We start from the raw sequence: 18,416 nt of genomic DNA, 5'->3' as shown, positions 1-18,416 counted from the left end.
TTTTATCATTAAATTCAAGAAGTATTGACAAGTTTACATGTGTGTTTTATGTAATTTTCATGCCTACCTTATTGTTCCTATTTTAAATTAATATGTTTTGATTTTTTCATGTATTATTGACTTAATACTTTCATGAAAAAATTTTATCACGTATTAAATAAAAAGTATATAACGGATAAATTTTAAAAAAATTATAGTGTATCCTTTATTGATTTTTTTTTTCATTTGTTACAGTTTTTGAAGAAATAAAATATTAAACATGTTATAACGTTATTAGAGAAGCTAGTGATTGAATAAACTTTTCTGGTATTTTATTTTTTCTTATTGCAAATCCAGAATAAAATGCTTTATTTAAGAAAATGCAATGTCTTCAAAATTTATCAAGATAATTCTTCGAATTCCTCGTTGTTTTTAAAACAAAACTGATAACTAACATATTAGGAATGCGTTGTCTTACATATTTTAAACTCAATATTTAAATTCAGAACTTTTACAAAACTTTACGTAAGAATTACAAAACAGGAAAATTCTAATAAAATATGTAGTATTTTATTTTCATTTTCTTTTGCTGAAGATTCAAAGATTATAAAATGAAATGTAATATGTTTGGCAGTTTTATCCGAGATACTAACAATTGAATAAATTTATTTAGAAATTTACTTTATCCTGTTTCGATTCTTGTGAAAAATCCTTTCCTTAAAGCATCTCAACGGTTTTAAAATTTATTAGGATAATATTTTTAAAGATTTACAAGATTTTCCCATTCTGGGTACGGGAAAGTAATAAGGAAAGAAAAAAAATATACATTAATTTCTTGTTCTCCAAAACCAAAAGGGTTTTTACCCATCACATAATCTCTAATTGCAGACTTATCTGGTTGGATTAAGATTTAATCCCCCTTCTCCAATTACGTAACCGTCCAATTACACCATTATAACTCGTATCACTTTTTTAAAATAAAAACTCGCTTTTCAACTTACCCAGCAATTTCTTTCAAAACTCCCCACATACATACATGTACACACGCACTATGTATTTTTCCTGTTTCGACGCCACGTAAAAAGAACAAAACGTAAAGAAGATGGCCCGGGAAAAAAGAAAAAAAAAGAAATCCCAAGATTTGATTTCGTGCATCGAATTTCCCTAAACTTTCCATTAAACCATTTCAAAACTCGAGCAGTCGCAAATGGAAGGCGAGCGCTTGGAATAAAGAAAGGGAAGAAGTTGGGAGGGAAAGTGTAACAAAAAGAATAAAAAGAAAAAGACATTTTAAAGGGCAATAAAAGTACCTAAGGAATACACGCGATTAATTTAATTTATTGTTTAAAGTAGGCGAGCACACACACATGGATAGTCGGGTTATCTTCCCTGTGTTGCCCTTTCTAAGTGTGCTAGCGGGGACATTTTAATTTGAGACGATGACGCAGTCAAAGTGTAAATGAGATGCCTAGTAGACAGATTTAATGACATCATTTTTAAAAGACCGGCGGAAAAAGGAGAAAAAAAATAATAACTGCGTGCTGTACCGACGACATTAAAGTTATTGATATCGCGTTGGTAGTTGACGTTCTCTTACCTTTGTAGTGTGAAGACGGCAACAAAGAAAATGCACGCCTGTCGACTGGTAACGAGATGTATATATATATATAAAAGCTAACGCGAGACTTTTTCGCTAGCTAAAAGTGTTAAATTGCGATGCATCAAAATATTACTCGCTGAGATTCTTAAATTGTCACAGCCTTTCCTTGCTATTGAACTAAGGATGAATAAATAAAGGAGGAGACTGGTTTTTAAAAGCGGAACTGTTTGCTTTCGTTGTATTTGGGAAAAGCTGTCTTGGAAGCAGCAGTGTATTGGACAGTTCATTTCTTTAATATGAAACATATTCGTTCAAACCGATTCTTCTGTTTTGAAAAGTGTGGATTTAAGATTAAGACATTGCCAAAATTCGAACACATCTACTTTTATTGTCCTGATTCTGCATAGAGAGATATTATTTGAAGTATAATTTAAAGAAATTTTATTTTGTAATGACATGTATAGCGTTTTTTTAATATTAAAAGAATTTTAAACGTTTTGGAATTTTCTTGGAAGGGAAATTCGTTTCATACTGGGATTTAACAGACTTCATTAAATGTATGTACTCTTCCTTTACCTTCTTGTACTTTACTTTTTTGTTTATTTAAAAATATTTCGAACTTTTTAAATTCAATTTTAGCAAAAATCTTTCATGATTTTTTCTTTCAAATAATTCTTGGATGTTCCGTGTCTGAGGAATATTGTGCATTATTTTCTTTAATAAAATATATTTTTGGCAACCTAAAAACCATGTATATTCACTAATAATTGCTATAATAAAATGTAATTTCAATGCTTTAGATCCATTTAATTCAAGCCATAGTTTTTCCTTACCACAGTTTGTAAAACTATCATTGCTTTACTACCTACAGTTTGTAAAACTATACCACAATCATTCACAAAACTATAAATAATTACGCGCAAATTATAAATTATTATAAATAACATTAAAATTGATTTATTTCATTTTCATCATAAAATTGATTTATTTTATATTATATATTGTTTCCTAAAATTACAATTGTGTTCATATAGAATCAACACATACCTACTAATTGTGTAATTAAATAATTTAAATAAGCATAAAAAGTGTGTGTTTTGTAATTAATATTAGCTATATTATGAAAAAAAATAAATAAGAGTTCAAATCAGGATTATTCTTATGATTCGTTACATAATTTTGTTCATAAGAATCCCATCTATTAAAACTTATCTCCAGACATGAGTTAAAATTTCTCATCTCGTTTATTAATATATTAATTTTAATGAAGGTATTTTCTTTTTCAGATCTCCATCGATGTACTGATTTGAAGCTTATAGAAGCATAGAATCACCTTGTGCTCTCTTCAAAGAGAGAAAATCAGGTAAGAAAAATGCTCTTATTTCTTTCCATATAAAATTTCTTTATTAATGCATCTCCAAGAAGACAGGTAGGCTTATGGCGCATTGAATTCGATAACTGCGATAGGTTCGTACAGGTAAAAGACGTATTTTTCTCAAGGCAATCTGGTATTACAAGTGAGTTTTGCTTCCAATTGCTGAGAAGCATGATGTAAAATATTGTTCTAAATTACAGCTTTCTACTTAAAACAGAATAATTAGAATTAAAGAATCCCTGTTGAAAAGAATTTTAGAGGAAAACAGTATAACCAACAACAATATTTAGAAACAGCCTTTTGTTAGTGTACTAAAGAGCAGATTTTTTTTTTTTAGTTATTTCTGCATTTTAATCTTAAGAACTATTATTTATCAAACTCATTACTAGATGGCGCCATTAGAAAGAGACCAAATTTTTTTTTAACTAAAGATTAATTATGAACTGAAATTATAAAGATAGAGTATTTTCATCGAGAATGCAGAAGTATACAAAATTTGTAATCTACGGCACAAGAGGAAGTGGATAAAAAATTCGATTACGAAGTTCCATATTTTCAAACAAAAAAAAAGTACTAGCCGAATAAAAATTCTTATAAATATTGTTCATGAGAAAGTTGAGTTTCGATGGTATGCATTTAAAAACATAGTAAAGAAATGGATAGAAAAGGGGAGAAAAACTAAGAAGAAAAGAAACACATCTTACAACCATGACTAGTTTTAACTTTGTATACGTTATATAAATTGATAGATATTTAATTATTTGTGCTGAATGATTGAATCTATGGTAAATCTATACCAATTAAAATCTTTTATCAATTGACATCAGGACTAGAATTTAATTCTAAAGCGAAATCACTCAAATAGGATTATACAAATATATATTAATTTTTTCTTTCTTTAAGGACATTTTCCGTTCCCCATTGAAATACACACCAGGAAGATGTGGCTATCTCAGAAAATTTTTTTTCTCTATATGGTTCCCTAAAAGGATAACTTAATTCTAACCACCCGCTATTTAAATTATATATGATAAATTCATTCAAGTTTGCATTGTAATTTTCTTAATCTTTCGGTTCAGTATTTTCCTTCTGATGTATTAAAATTAGTACAACGTATATTTCTAATAATAAAGTTTGCAATACTATTCAAATGCTCTGAAATGTCCAGGAATTCTAAGTCAACCACAAATTATATAAAATATTTCATTGTTAGAAGCATTAGTATTAATATCATCTGTTGAATATCTGATTTGTTTTCAGATATTTTTAAGATTTTTTATTTTACATGCCTGATGGCATTTTTCTTCTTTCTATTTGGTATTAAAAAAAATGATATCTTTTAAAAAATCATTTACGTCGACTTTAATATATCAGCCTTAATAAGTTTTCCATAGTTTTAAAAGCTTTTTTTAAATCCCCACGTAAAATCAATGACTTTTAAACCACAAAAATAAGAGGTAAAATCGCATGAAAGAAGAAGGAACTAATCGAATCTCATATGAGTTCATAAAAATTCTTAAAATAATCCCAGCACATCCGTTGTTTAATAGAAAAAAATTCATCTTCGCTTCATATTAAAAAAGATGAAACATAGAATAAAATGATTTTATTAGTTGGTAAAAGAAAAGCAGAAGCTTAAATTTTAGAAATCAAAATCCAAGATAAAAACTTTAAATTCATATTTTTATTCTGAGATAATGATAATTTTAAAAACCAATCATCTGTAAAATTTTACTGGTGCATTCAGTTATTATTTTTTCTCTTGAAATCCTCATAAGATACTCTTCAAATCCTAGTGGAAATTTTTAAAAAAAGTTTTTAAACTCCCAAGTTTAATCAAAGAACTTTTACATCTTAAAATTTTTAGGAAAAACAGAAACTTTTATGCAATATATATATTCATAAAATATGTCCATTACGTTACATTTTTCAACTCAAAATCTCTATTCTTCCTATATGATGAATTCCCATTTAATGAAAAAAGATAGAATAAAAGGAATTCAGCACGTTTAATCAAATAACTTTTAGAACTGAAAATTCTACAGGTAAAATCCTTTATAGAAAATCAAATAACTTTTATGCAATACATACATTCATAAATTCATAAAATATGTCCATTACGTTTCGTTGTTCAACTCAAAATCGCTATTCTTCACATATGAATGAAAAAGGAATAGAATAAAAGGAATTCAGCAGTTAATAAAAGAAAAGGAAAATCATTAATTTCAGCAATCAAAATTCAACGAAGGAAAAAAAACTTACAGAAAGAATAAAAAAATAGCCACAACTTATTTTCATCGCGTACTGTATTCTAAAAAAAAAGCAAAATTTACTTTCTTTCAAGGTTTAAGCAGTCTTTTCCAAATCTCTCCTCGTCTTCTACTACCAAAGCTACAACAGGAAAGCTACGGAGAAAGTTTCCCTTCTTGGGTAAGCAAATCATAGAAAGGATATGGTATTTTCTATACAGTTTATTTATTTTTGAAAGAATGTTTTATCCTCGACGAAAGCGAACTGTTTTTCTGAGCTGATTTTGTATGAAAAACCCAGTAACTTTCGACTATTGAAAGCAGTTTCCTATTTAAATCTTACGCGCCGGCGGAATTTGAAACATTTTCATTCCCACCTAAATTACTCAGGTTCGGTCGGTTCTTTCTTCAGAAGAATTTGGAATGAAAAAAAATTATAAATAAAAAAAATACAGGAGTTTTCATGTATCTTTCTCTAGATTTCTTCCTTCCCTCTCTTTTCTTCCTTTCTTTCTTTTTTCTTTTTTTTTAAACAAATCCACAAAAAAGTAAAAATATCAAACTTGGAATAAAAATGCGATACTGGATTTTCTTAAAATTTTTTTCCTTTTTTTTTTTATTTCCTTTCATTGTTATTGCCATTTTTCTTCCAAAACACGCGAATAAGAATTTTCCACCAACCGTTCGATGCAAAGCTGGAATGCTGCTGGTTGTGACCAGAATTAAATTTAAGGCTTCGCATCCGACTCTCGGATCCTGGAATATTTTAGAAGTTTCACTAAGTATTGGCCACTTCATAACACACAATGAAAGTCTGTAGTTGCTTAATGGAAAAGCGAAACGGAACAGCGCAGCTGTTATATGTATAAAAGGACGGGATGCAATCGGGAAATTCAATGAAGACTAACTAGTAAAGATGCCAGGTACATGGAGTGCTCATCGAAATAAGAAATATTCTACAGCAGAAGCTTGGTATGTGTATTAAAGATAATTTTTACCAAAAAAATACTAATGATATTCTAAATATTGATAAATAAGTTTTAAAATGGATTGATTAGTATTTTCTTTCTCTTCCGGTTACGTAGAAAAAAAATTCTATTGGAAATTTTTTAAATAAAAGAAAACAAACAAATATTTCTTTTATATCTCTCATATATTTATTTATTTGGATATTGCCTAGTATAAACAGCAGAACTCATTTAATTAATTAATTTGAATTCAGTATTTTTTGTCTTAATCCTAATTATGTTCCGACTAAATCTCCGGTAAATGCCTAAAACAAAAATGCCAAAAAACTTTAACAAATGTGACCTACTCAAAATATAAAGCAATACATTTTAAATATGGTAGGACAAAATATTCAATTTGTAATAACACGTCAGTACGAATTATTCAGTAATAAATATGACATTACAAAATCAACACAATAATTAATAATAAATATGACATGAACAATATACACAACAATATATAATAAATATGACATGATAAAATTCACAACAATATATAATAAACATGACATGATAAAATACACAAGTAAGAAATATGACATGATAAAATGGCAGCAATTCAAGATAAATATGATTGTACAAAATATACAATAATACATGATAAATATGCTTGCAAATAATAAATATGACTTGCAAAATGACATCAGTTCAATTATATAACATTGTGCACACTCTATTTATCTTCATAGCTTAAAATTCCTATGTTTGGTATAATATGAAAATTGTTGAATAAAAATGTCTTTTTGATTTGTCAAGCGGCCATAGTTCAAAAATTTAAAATGTGTTTCTTATAAATTTTAGATATCTTCAAAACTAGATCATAGTTAAATAAACAAAAAAAAAAAAACAATAGCAAAGAAATGCAACTGTTAATGTAAATTACTTTATGATATTACGTAGCATTACATAATATTGCAGCATGTAATGCAGTTAGTTGTATTTCTATCAAATGCAATGCAGTAACACGTCAGATGTTAAGAAAAAACTATCAGTGAAACGTATATCAAAATAATCAATTTTATAGACAATTGGAAGCATTCATTGATTGTCCGTTTCTATCGTAGCATGCATCATTTCATAACGTTTGAGATTTAAAATTGATTTTTTCAAAGTATCCTATATAACACAAAACCCACAAAAGCTGTAATAACATAGTAATATGTTCCAAATATAAAATACACCCAAATGAACAAAAATACAGCAATAATACAGCGCCTAATAAAAAGAACTTTTCAAAATTTACCCTACATTATAAAAGATCTTGATTCACTTTAAATCCTCGTTTGCGGGTTAAAACTTCCCATATTTGTATAGTATGCGAGTTTAAAGAATCAATTGATATTGTTGTGTTTACCTGACTGGAGATTAAAATTGCAATGCCCATTCTTAATAGAAACAGTCAGCATGAAAAAATCCAATCAGACAAAATAAAATCAGCAAGAAATGTAGCAAACGATATCCATCGATAGCTCAGTTATCAGAACGGTGGATTGCAGCAAACGATAACAATAAGGAGAAAAGAAAAAAAAAGCATTATATGAATCTACTACATGAAGAATATTTACTTGAAAATAAACCTGTATTATCTATCGGCAAAACGCATTCGATTCAGAAGAGCTAATCAAATGATCATTTTTTAAAATTTGCTTCTCGTCTCTGAAATGTGCATTACCTTTCCGAAAATAGGTTTAGTTGCTTCATTGAAAAATAATCGCACCCAAAGATACCAAAAATACTCTCTGGTAACGAACTTTCTCAGCATTTGAATGAAATTTTCATTAGTATGTTATTTGGATATTTTCAAATGAATGTATACATGTTTTTTTTAATGAAGCATCAAGAAAATGATGGGAAAAAAATATTGAAAATATGAATTTTGAATAATTTCTCCAAATTTTTTAAACAGAAAGTCTTTATTTCCAGTATGTAAAGCAATTGTTTTCTTAAATTTCAATTCCTTTTGGATTAATGTCATTTTGTTTATTGATTTTTAAATCAATATTTCACATTTTTGTTTTCCTAGAAAAATAAATATGTTTTGCAATTTTCGCAGAAATACACGATTTGAAATTATTTTTTTAACAGTTTTTTGAAAAATTCTTCCATTTTGAACACACAGCATGGAATTTGAAGGAATATATCTTCAATCGAACACACATTTCGGCAATAAAAATAAACTTTTCCTCAAATATAAACAATTTATTTTAATAACATAACCTTCCAGGAAAACTTTTCCTCTGTAGGCTTCTAGGGGTTTTTTTTATCTCCATCATATTTGTATTACAAAGAACATTTATTTATTCTCTTTTGCTACACAAAATAAATGAATATTTTATTATTTAGTATAAAGTGAAATACATTTTTCCCAAAATATTTCTAAAACGTTTCGATTGGAAGTGATTTTAATAAATCTTACATTTAAAAATTAAATTTATAAAAATATATATTAATAATAAGAATTAGATGCCAAGTTTTACTTCTTATTCCAATACATAAAAGAAATTAAAATTACAAATCTAAATGTAATTATGACGCTGTGAACTGGAGCTTTCTTTAAAATAATATATCTTACCAATTAGAATTTGATCCAATAAGGAAAGGGAGTGTAAAAACTTTATAAATTTTCTACTTATAGCAATAAATTTATTAATTGCATCTTTTCGAAAGCAATTACACAGTGTAAGATAAAGGTGAACTGCTTCTTCCATTTGCTTGGAGATCTGCTGATTAACGTAAAAGCAATTAAAAAAGGAATTAAATACTTTCTTTCTTCAAAAATTCAAAGTTCATTTATATGAAATCCCTTCCCAAACAACTGTAAAACCAGAAGTGGTTTCTTGACTCTTTTTAAAACAGTCCGATTTTGCAGCCTTTTCTTAGAAATGGGTAATTTAAATCTTCAGAAGATATTTATTCTAAGAATGCTATACATTTTCCTAATCGACGGAAAGTTATGACAACACTGAAACGAAACCTTTAAAATGGAGCCCAAAGTACGAAAAAAAAATTGTTTTAATTACTTCCAGGTGCTCCTTTTCTCGCGCATTAATGCTCTGTTTAAGAGTAATTGTATTTCAAGAGAAAAGCATGTGAAGGCGTAAGTTTTTATCGCTCTTGAACGAGCATTACCATCCCTTAAAATTTCATCTCTCTCACGAGTTGAAGCAGTTTTCGAAACAATGTCCAAAATATTATTTACTTCAAAGAATGAAGGAGAATATTTCTTTTCACTCAATTCTTTCTTAAAGACCTACATTGAGATAACTGAGATAAATCCATTAAATACAGAACATTCGAAATCAGTTTGGAGTGTTTATGACCATTTCTGTTTAGCCCCGATTCGTGACATTTAATATTACACCGTAGTTATTTGAAATTATGAATTACACGAAGTTCAAAGTATTATTTATTCTATGTATATTGTACAATTTACATTTTGAGAAATTCGATAAAATTGTGTTTGTGGCATATATTTTCTGATCTTAGGATCTACTATTTCACATATCCTCACTAGGTGGCGCCCTTAGAACAGAATCGAAACTTAATTTAAATCATAATCATTTCCTATTCTAACAAGCGTTTCCATACAGAAAGGCTTTTCTATAATTAATGCTTCTTGTAACATTTTGATAAAAATGTGCATAGTTTAATATACATTTTAAGAAAATCGATAAAATTGTATTTATGGCATTCTTTTAAAGTTGTGTATTTCGTAATAGAGTTAAGAAAACCAGTACTTGTGTATTAATTGCATGCCACTGGCGAACAATACTTACGAATTATTGATCTTTGGCCTGAAACTAGCTTGCTATCTTTGCCAACTAATGCACAAGTACCAGAAAATCGAATATGTATTTCACAGGCCTTTGTTTCTAACCAATTAAAACTAAAATTTGATATTACACTACAATTGCAGCAGCACGATAACATACCGAATTTCATTTATTTAAGTCATAGCATCCTTGTCATTTACATTTACAGTTTTTTAAGTATATGAGAAAGAGTATTTACCTCTAGACAGGTTTGGAACCTGAATGGATTTCGTTCAAAACTTGATAGAAATCTGCAAACTTCGTGTTCACTTCATATACCAAATTTCATTAAAGCGCTTTTGAGTGTGCTCATAGACATTATTAAAGATATAAAAAAATATCTATTTCTTCTATTCAGAGCTATCTGAAATGTGGAGATTCTTCGAAATTTCGAGTTCGAATATTTTGATGATTATTCTTTGTATAAATTAAGTGAAAATGAAATATGCAACTGCGATTTCAATGCATGTTTTAGTTTATAATTTAAAAATTCTATAATATTTTGAAATTCCAAACTTATTACTTTACAATTCAATTAATTCTGAAAAGAGAGATACCAAGCGCTAATCTAAATTTAAATTTACGATTTAAGAAGTGTCGGACATGATGTAACTGATATGTGATTTATAGGATGTAAAATATCATTAAAGCGTCACATATTTGGGCTAATATTTTTATGTTTGATATGCTGATGCTGAACAATATTCTAGCTATATGAAAATCTACTGTCTACAGAAAATAGTAAATTTCTACGGCAAGAGATGAATAAAAAATTTATGTCTATACCTTTTTCGTACAGGACTCTTTGAAGTGAAACGCAAATAATGGTTTCAAGAAAAGTCATTGTAACAAGTTTGAACTACTATTTTTTAAAAATTTGGCTTCTAGTTATTATTTTCAATCAACAGCGAAGAATGTCATTATTTCAGCAAATATGTCATCTTTTTACTACAAAATGAGTATAAAATAATTCGATTTATTTTTATTTATATAGCAATGAATTCTTATGTTTAAATTATTTCAAAATATATAAAATCTGACAAAAATATTATTTCTCGTGTGTAACATTTTGTACATTATTATAATTTTATTAGAATAGAAAATATAAAAGAACCACCCGATCGATTTGCATAGGCATTTCTCTGAGATAAAATAATAAGAAACCCAACAAATATTAATGGATCATTTATGAAAGTAACTTTCTTGAGAAATATTATAATGACATGGTTTCATTTTATATATGAAATGGGGAAACCATTATTAACCGGTCCACTATCTTTAATAACTTCAATTATTTGTCATTTTCCTGTAGATAGAAACGAAAATCTTTCCAAAACATCATGTACCTATAAATTCAATTTAGATCTGCTAAAATATTTCATTTATTATTTTATCCACATATAGAGCAAGAAAGTCATCTTTTATTGTGTTTCAATAGATATTTTCTTAACTATTAGAGAGAGGCATGTGGTCGTAGTTAAATAAATGGTTTAAGTGATGTAAAGAATTATATTTTATATCTTTGAGTCATTAAATGTATTTCTGAAAAATTGCGATATCTAAATTTTTATACAGACCTCTAATGTTTCATATATATTTAGTAAAATATTCTCATATAAAAATTTTCAACAATAATAACAAAAAAAATCCACTTTTTTATAGCCAAAACTTATTGAGTTATGAAGCTCTGGGTATTACTATTTTAGATGGTTTTCCATTTTTGAGACAGATGCTTGAAGGAAAATCATCTAATCAACTGACACTCTCGCTTCAAGGATGATGTTGATTGATCTAAAATAATTAAACTGAAAGCTTCATAACTCCATCAGCTATAGTCGCTTGACAGTGAAACTTTTTTTTTTTTTGTTTATAATGGTAGTTAGTCAAGAAATTTACCAAATAAGAATAATAAAATAAAACATCTCTATGAGAATTTAGATTTCGTATTTTTCGTTATAATAATTTAATTTAATAGTTTATGTTTTAATAATAATTTATATTTTGCTTCACTTGTAGTATTTATAATGGCTTTTTAACTTTCCGGTTTTTTACTTCTCAAGCTTTTGCGATTTTTGTTTTGATTTCCAGATTTTTGATAAAAGGAATTATCTATTTCTTTAAAACACTGATAGAAGTGGCTCTTTATGCATTGATTTTTTTCTAGTTCTTATTCTTTATTTCTTATGATATTCAATGTGGAATCAAAAGAAACATAAAGCACCTAAACTCTGCTTAGATATCAAGCGTGATAACGTCCGTGCCTAAATGTTATATGCAAACCCCTATATCAAATCGACAAGCATTCTTCAATTTTAATCAATATTCTAAACAATTAATATCGCGGGCTTCTAAATATTAATATTCCATTTTGTACATAATCTGCTTATCTAATGTTCTAATAGAATGGGAAGGATTTTAGATCTCGTGAATTTTTTTTCCAAGAATAATTTTTTAATTCTTCTCCCATATCATTATATTTTTAAGAAAGAATTTTATATTTTATAAAATCTATAATTTCTTAATTTAATTAATTTTGTAATCAAAAACTTTCATGTCAAAACAAATTAAGAAAAAAATGTGGTTCTGATAGAATATTCTTAGCAAATTTGAAATATAATCACATTCATAGTATTTTCTTAACTTTCAATGAATATAAATGAAAAAATGAAATTCGTCTCTGTAAATATAGTGCGTCTTCTCTCTTAACAATGCTGTCTCATTTCCGATAGTATATATATATATATTATTTTCTGCTTTTACTGCATTTTCACCATATGGCGTTTAAAATCGTTCTTATTATTTTCTTCTTTAAAGTCTTTGATACACTTCAGAATGCAAGGTTACAAAAGTTTGAAGTCTAAAAATTAATTTCAATATATCACCACTTCTATGAAACAACTTTTTCGTTAGATTAATATATTAATTAGTAATTAAGTTTAACTATTTTATTGCCTCTACAGGCAATAACCTCAAATTTTTATAATTCTTATATACGAGGAATTCATGAAAATTCCATCATAATATTTCACCCTCTCAAACATGACACATAAAGTAAAAGAGTTTTTGAACAAAAACAATGTATGCAATATTATTCACTTATTCGAAGGAAATACTCTTCAGAAATGCGAGCTTCCAGAGAAAGGCAAAAGCAATGGTCTCCCCTAAACTTCCTCGAATACTCCTTAATGGGAATATTATCCTCCCTCCCCCCCCCCTCCCTTCCTGATTAAGAATTAGAAATTTTGAGCAAGGCCATGAACACTACAAGCGTCCAGACATTTATTTTCTGTCCCATATATGAAGGCTTTGCCATATATGAAGGCTTTGCCATATATGAAGTCCCATATATGAAGGCTTTCGTTGTAGTATTATAGCAAAGAAACTCTGTTATGCATTTTCGACACTTTTTTGCCAGCCGATTGAAACTAAAATTTGGCAAAATCAACATTTTCAGTAATGCGATCTCTAAATAAATTTCATTTATCTTAATTATTACATTTTTTTAGTTATCGCGTTTACCTGTTTGCGAGTATAATGACTGACAGATAGCCATTCCCTTGGCGGATTTGATCTCAAATTTGAGACGGGTTTATATTTTAGATTCGAAAACTATGTACCAAATTTTACCAATCTAGCTCTTTACATTTTTAAATTCACTTGCACTCGAAAATACAAACTTCCTCTAGATAGATTTCGTTCAGAATTCGACAGAAATCAACAGATTTGGTTTAAAGATCTCATACCAAATTTCATCCGTATAAATCAAAGCGTTTTCTTAATTATTTTATTCACATACAGATAGCCATGATTCTAAGTTCTGACTCGGGAAGATTTTAAATGTGAAGATTCATCAAAATCTCGAAATGAAATTTTTTGACAATTAAAATATTTCCTTCTTGCATACTTCGAATACGTGAAATCAAAATTTCAAAATATTTCAGTTGAAACATGCAGCTCACAATGAAATCAAGAGCATGATACGCCTTACATGAGTTGCGCCAGTTTAATTAAGGAATTCCTTGAGCTTTTAACAGTTGGTATGGCATTACAGCATACGAGGTGGCATATGATATACAGTATAGAATTCGAGATGGCATATGATACGACATTACAGCATATGATTTGGCATATAGTATACGATTACGGCATTCGATGTGGCATATAATATAAGGTTAAGGTATGCGATGTGGCATATAATATACGGTTACGGCATGCGATGTGGCATATAATATACGGTTACGGCATACCATAAGGTATTAAAGCATACGATAGGGCATATGGTATACGGTACGTCATACAGTATGGCATTACAACATAAAACAACAAGTAGTTAGATGCCAGGTGTAAGCAGTCTGTGGTGTAATTGTGGTGTCTTTAAAATGCAAATGTCATGTAAAATGCAAATATGCACCGAACGGTAGTACTCATAAGGAAGGATATTGAAGACAAATGAATAATCTTCATTATGGCGATGCTTCTTAGCCATATTGTTTCAGCCTATCTAGGCGTGTCCATAGCCAAAAATTCATGATAAAATAAAAATGTGATCTGTTTTGTTGGTGGTCAGAAAATTCTTGAAGGATTTAGGTGCATCCTAACATAGAAACCTGACTTCTGTCCTGTATATAGAAGTCGGTTGCTTTTCCGTTTTTCTTTTCTTTGATTTGTTAAAAGACTTTCAAGAGGAACTAGCTTACATTAGTTTACCTCTTGAAAGTAAAGCAGGAAAACCTTCAACTCCTAACCGCAGCACGTAATTTGTTGCTTCTTGTCGTTTCTGGCTAAGTTATACATTAACAACACATACATGATATATTAATAATGTCCTTCCAATTCAAGTTCCTCAATAGAGCCACAATTTAACGCAAAAGACCGCTGAGTCTCACTTAATGCTATAATTAATATTAATAAAAGCAGTATAAAACTATACATTAGGAAAACAAATCTAAGTTTTAAAATCCATGTAACATTAATTTCAAACAATACATTGAATACATATATTCTATATACGTTCCTCATTTCTGAAGTTGATGGAGTATAAATTGAATAATTTTATTAATGAATCAGAGAATTTGTTTGCAAGAATTTAGTAATTTCCTGTCTGAGAACATCCTTCAGGATTGAATTACAATTACTCTCGCTACATCTTTATTGAACCAATTTAACGCTACGAAATATGATAATGATTATTATGATGTGTGCAGACAACAATATACTTAATCCCTTATATTCTATATACATTCCTTATTTATGTAATTTATGGAGTATAAAGTGAATACTTCTATTGAGGAATCAAAGAATTTGTTTGCAAAAATTTAGTAATTTCCTGTCTGAGAACATCCTCCAGGACTGAATTACAAGTATTCTCGATGCATGTTTATCGAACAAATTTAGCCCTACGAAATGTGTCAAAGGATATAAAAATGTATGCATTGAGTATAGCTTAAAATAGAAACTTTCTGTTAGATTTCAACACGTATATTGAGTTAGTATAGAAGAGATTGGCTCTTGTAACTGAATCTGCTCTTCTGCCCCTCAGATGTAGACAAAATTGAAATAGAATAAAAGATGTCTGGAAAATTCGCTGAAAAGTAATTCTCCAATGCTGTAACATTGCTGCTAAATTTCATTGTTTCGTCAGCTCAGTATTTCGACGGTTATAAATGTCAAAGTTTGAATAAAATGTATCGAAATTCAGGAAACAAAATCTGGACATTTTCAGAATAATTCTTTTTATTTATTTCATCTAACATCCATGACTGGAAACAAATACTGCTCGTGCGATACCAGTATCTTTTCAATTCAATGCACATTTCCATGACGTAAGTAGGACGTAACTGAATATGTCAGAGCAACACTGGGTACAGTTAGATGTTGAGTCACATTCTCAATCATGTTTATAATGGAATTGTGACATCTTTCTATATTATAGTTACAAGCTTTTATTAAATCTAATTCTCCTTGTAAGATTATTCTGGCCGAATTCAGCGAATTTTAGTGAAACTAAATTTTTATCTTATAAAAATGAATAGCATAAAAACATTTCTTAGTAATTTCAAATGAATGCATTTATCTTACAGAAATGTATGGTGTAAAAACTATTCTCAATAAACTTAGGTCTAACTGAGGATTGTATTTATCTTATAACATTGGAGGCATTAAAAAATGTTATAAGTAATTTAAATATATGGGATAAAATACAGCAGTGCATTTATCTTATAAAAATGGAGGCATTAAAAAATGTTATCAGTAATTTAAATATATGGGATAAAATACAGCAGTGCATTTATCTTATAAAAATGGAGGCATTAAAAAAATGTTATCAGTAATTTAAATATATGGGATAAAATACAGCAGTGCATTACGTAATTTATATGGAGATACAATTCAGCAGTCACTGAATTCAAATTAGATATTAAATTATCCAATGATTTCGATTCTATGAGTATGTACAAATAAAAAATAAATTTTAAAATTTGAATAGTTGAATATTGTAATGTTCATCCGGCATCATATGCAGAGAAATGGAAAGTAACGATCATCTGATATTGAGATATATGCAGTCTATTATTTCACAAATAAGAACCAAGTCTTGAAGGTACCACGCTCCACATTATTGAAACGTCTCTTGAAGAGTGTATAGTCTTGTTTTCCTCGGTAGAAAAAAAGGGATAGAGGGCGTTGGTGAGTTTGTCACATATTTATACACCTACATTTCATACATTAATAAACTAAATCTTTCTATGATTTTTTTTTCAAAATGCTACTCACAAATGGTAATTTTTAACCCATTCGAATTCTTATGATTTCGGGCAAATATTTTCTTTTCAAAGTTATTTGTTTGAAACTGGCAAGATTTACTCTAACATTTCCATATTAGCATTTTGTAACCCAAAGACGCCATTTTTAAAATAGCACGGATCTACATTTCTTATTCCATGAAGCGTTTTGTAACGAGATAGAAATCCTTATGCCATAGTCAGCCGTTCTAAACTAAACAATGGGCATTAGTACTGAATTGCTGAAAATTGTGAGATGAGTCACAAATATTTGCTAACATAACTTGACGCAAAGCCTTCGCTGAAGGGCAATCGCATTATCCCTTGCTGGTCAATCAATAAGCATTGGCGGTGGATAACGTGAAACAAGATTGCAACGTTGTTGAACAATCAACAAGTTTTAATGAAAAATGAAGGTGTCAAATAAAAAGAATTTCAAAACAAGAAAGAAACATTCATTGTTAATTGCAAGTTCTAATTCCGAATCCTGATAAGGACAAATTTCTACAAAATGGTCTAAGACATTTAACATCTCACTTGCATTATTCCGAAACCTTTAACTAAGAAGCAATCATTTATAAAGACGTATGGCGACAGGAAAAAGTAAAAAAAAATCCATCATTTTTTCATTTCATGAAGAACAACTTAACAATGCATTAGAATATTAACATGTTTCAGCTAAACCTAGTCACACACTTAAGATGTATTAAAGAAACATTAGCGAAAATACTTTTTCTTACATTTAACGGTCAACATTTATCATATTTGATTCTTTTGTAATCATAATTACAGTTTCCACCAAATCGATCAATGTCTTCTTTAAATGACATATCATAATTTTATCCAGCCAGGGTTTAACTACTGCTACGCGGCTGGCTGAACGCCAGTTACAAAGTTCAGAAACTGCCGACTTCGTGCAAATGTACGATAGTGAAGGTAGATGAAGGTCTTATGTTCTTGCAAGCTACGCTTTATTGATACCTAAGAGATACTAATAACAAAGAGTTACATTTTTCATGTGGAATTAAAGTTCATATCTTCAAACCAGGGAAGTATAGATTTTCATTCGGTCGTTCCCAACTATTGTTACTAGTTAAAAAAGATTAGTTATGTTTTCAACGGCAAGGATCGTTTTATTATAGATCAATTTTTACGGAGTATAATTAGTAATAAGATGATTTGGCTTTATTTCTTTTGCCGCCCTATCACATTTCAGTCTTTTAATCTTTACTATCCCAGACAGTAATTTTGACGGCGAGAGCTTATATCGTTAAGATGTGTACTTAACTTTGGAATTGGTATTGTGTGACGTTAGTATCAACGATGCGAAAGTTATCCATCAAATCGTACAGTAGCAATACTTTTCACCGGAGCGATTTTGGCTGCTTGCCAATAATTAGTTTTATGGCTCTCGGGTTTCGCTTTAACTTTTCGAAATGTGATAACGCAAGGTCCATGATTGAAATAGGTCTTTAATTTAAGATTACGCTTTAAGTAAACATGATTGAGATATGGGAAGTAGCAGTAAAGTAGCGATATGGTGATTAGGTGACTAGTAATCAACATTTCATTTTAGGAGAAACCAAGTTTATGTTTATAACCATACTTGGCA

The 18,416-nt window shown here is 28.9% G+C and overlaps 1 protein-coding gene across 1 annotated transcript in view; it reads left to right on the top strand.

The window, feature by feature from the left end:
* The window catches only part of LOC129959518 (plexin-A2-like), a 667,102-nt gene that overhangs the window by 64,634 nt on the left and 584,052 nt on the right, over positions 1-18,416 (top strand). Inside the window, exon 2 of the mRNA XM_056072386.1 lies at positions 2,866-2,942. The gene's annotated coding sequence lies outside the window, so the exon portion shown is untranslated. The remainder of the gene's footprint in view (positions 1-2,865; positions 2,943-18,416) is intronic.

Source organism: Argiope bruennichi, chromosome X1 (assembly GCF_947563725.1).
Source record: "Argiope bruennichi chromosome X1, qqArgBrue1.1, whole genome shotgun sequence".
Taxonomy (NCBI): domain Eukaryota; kingdom Metazoa; phylum Arthropoda; class Arachnida; order Araneae; family Araneidae; genus Argiope; species Argiope bruennichi.
This window is presented reverse-complemented; position numbering and strand designations above follow the sequence as displayed.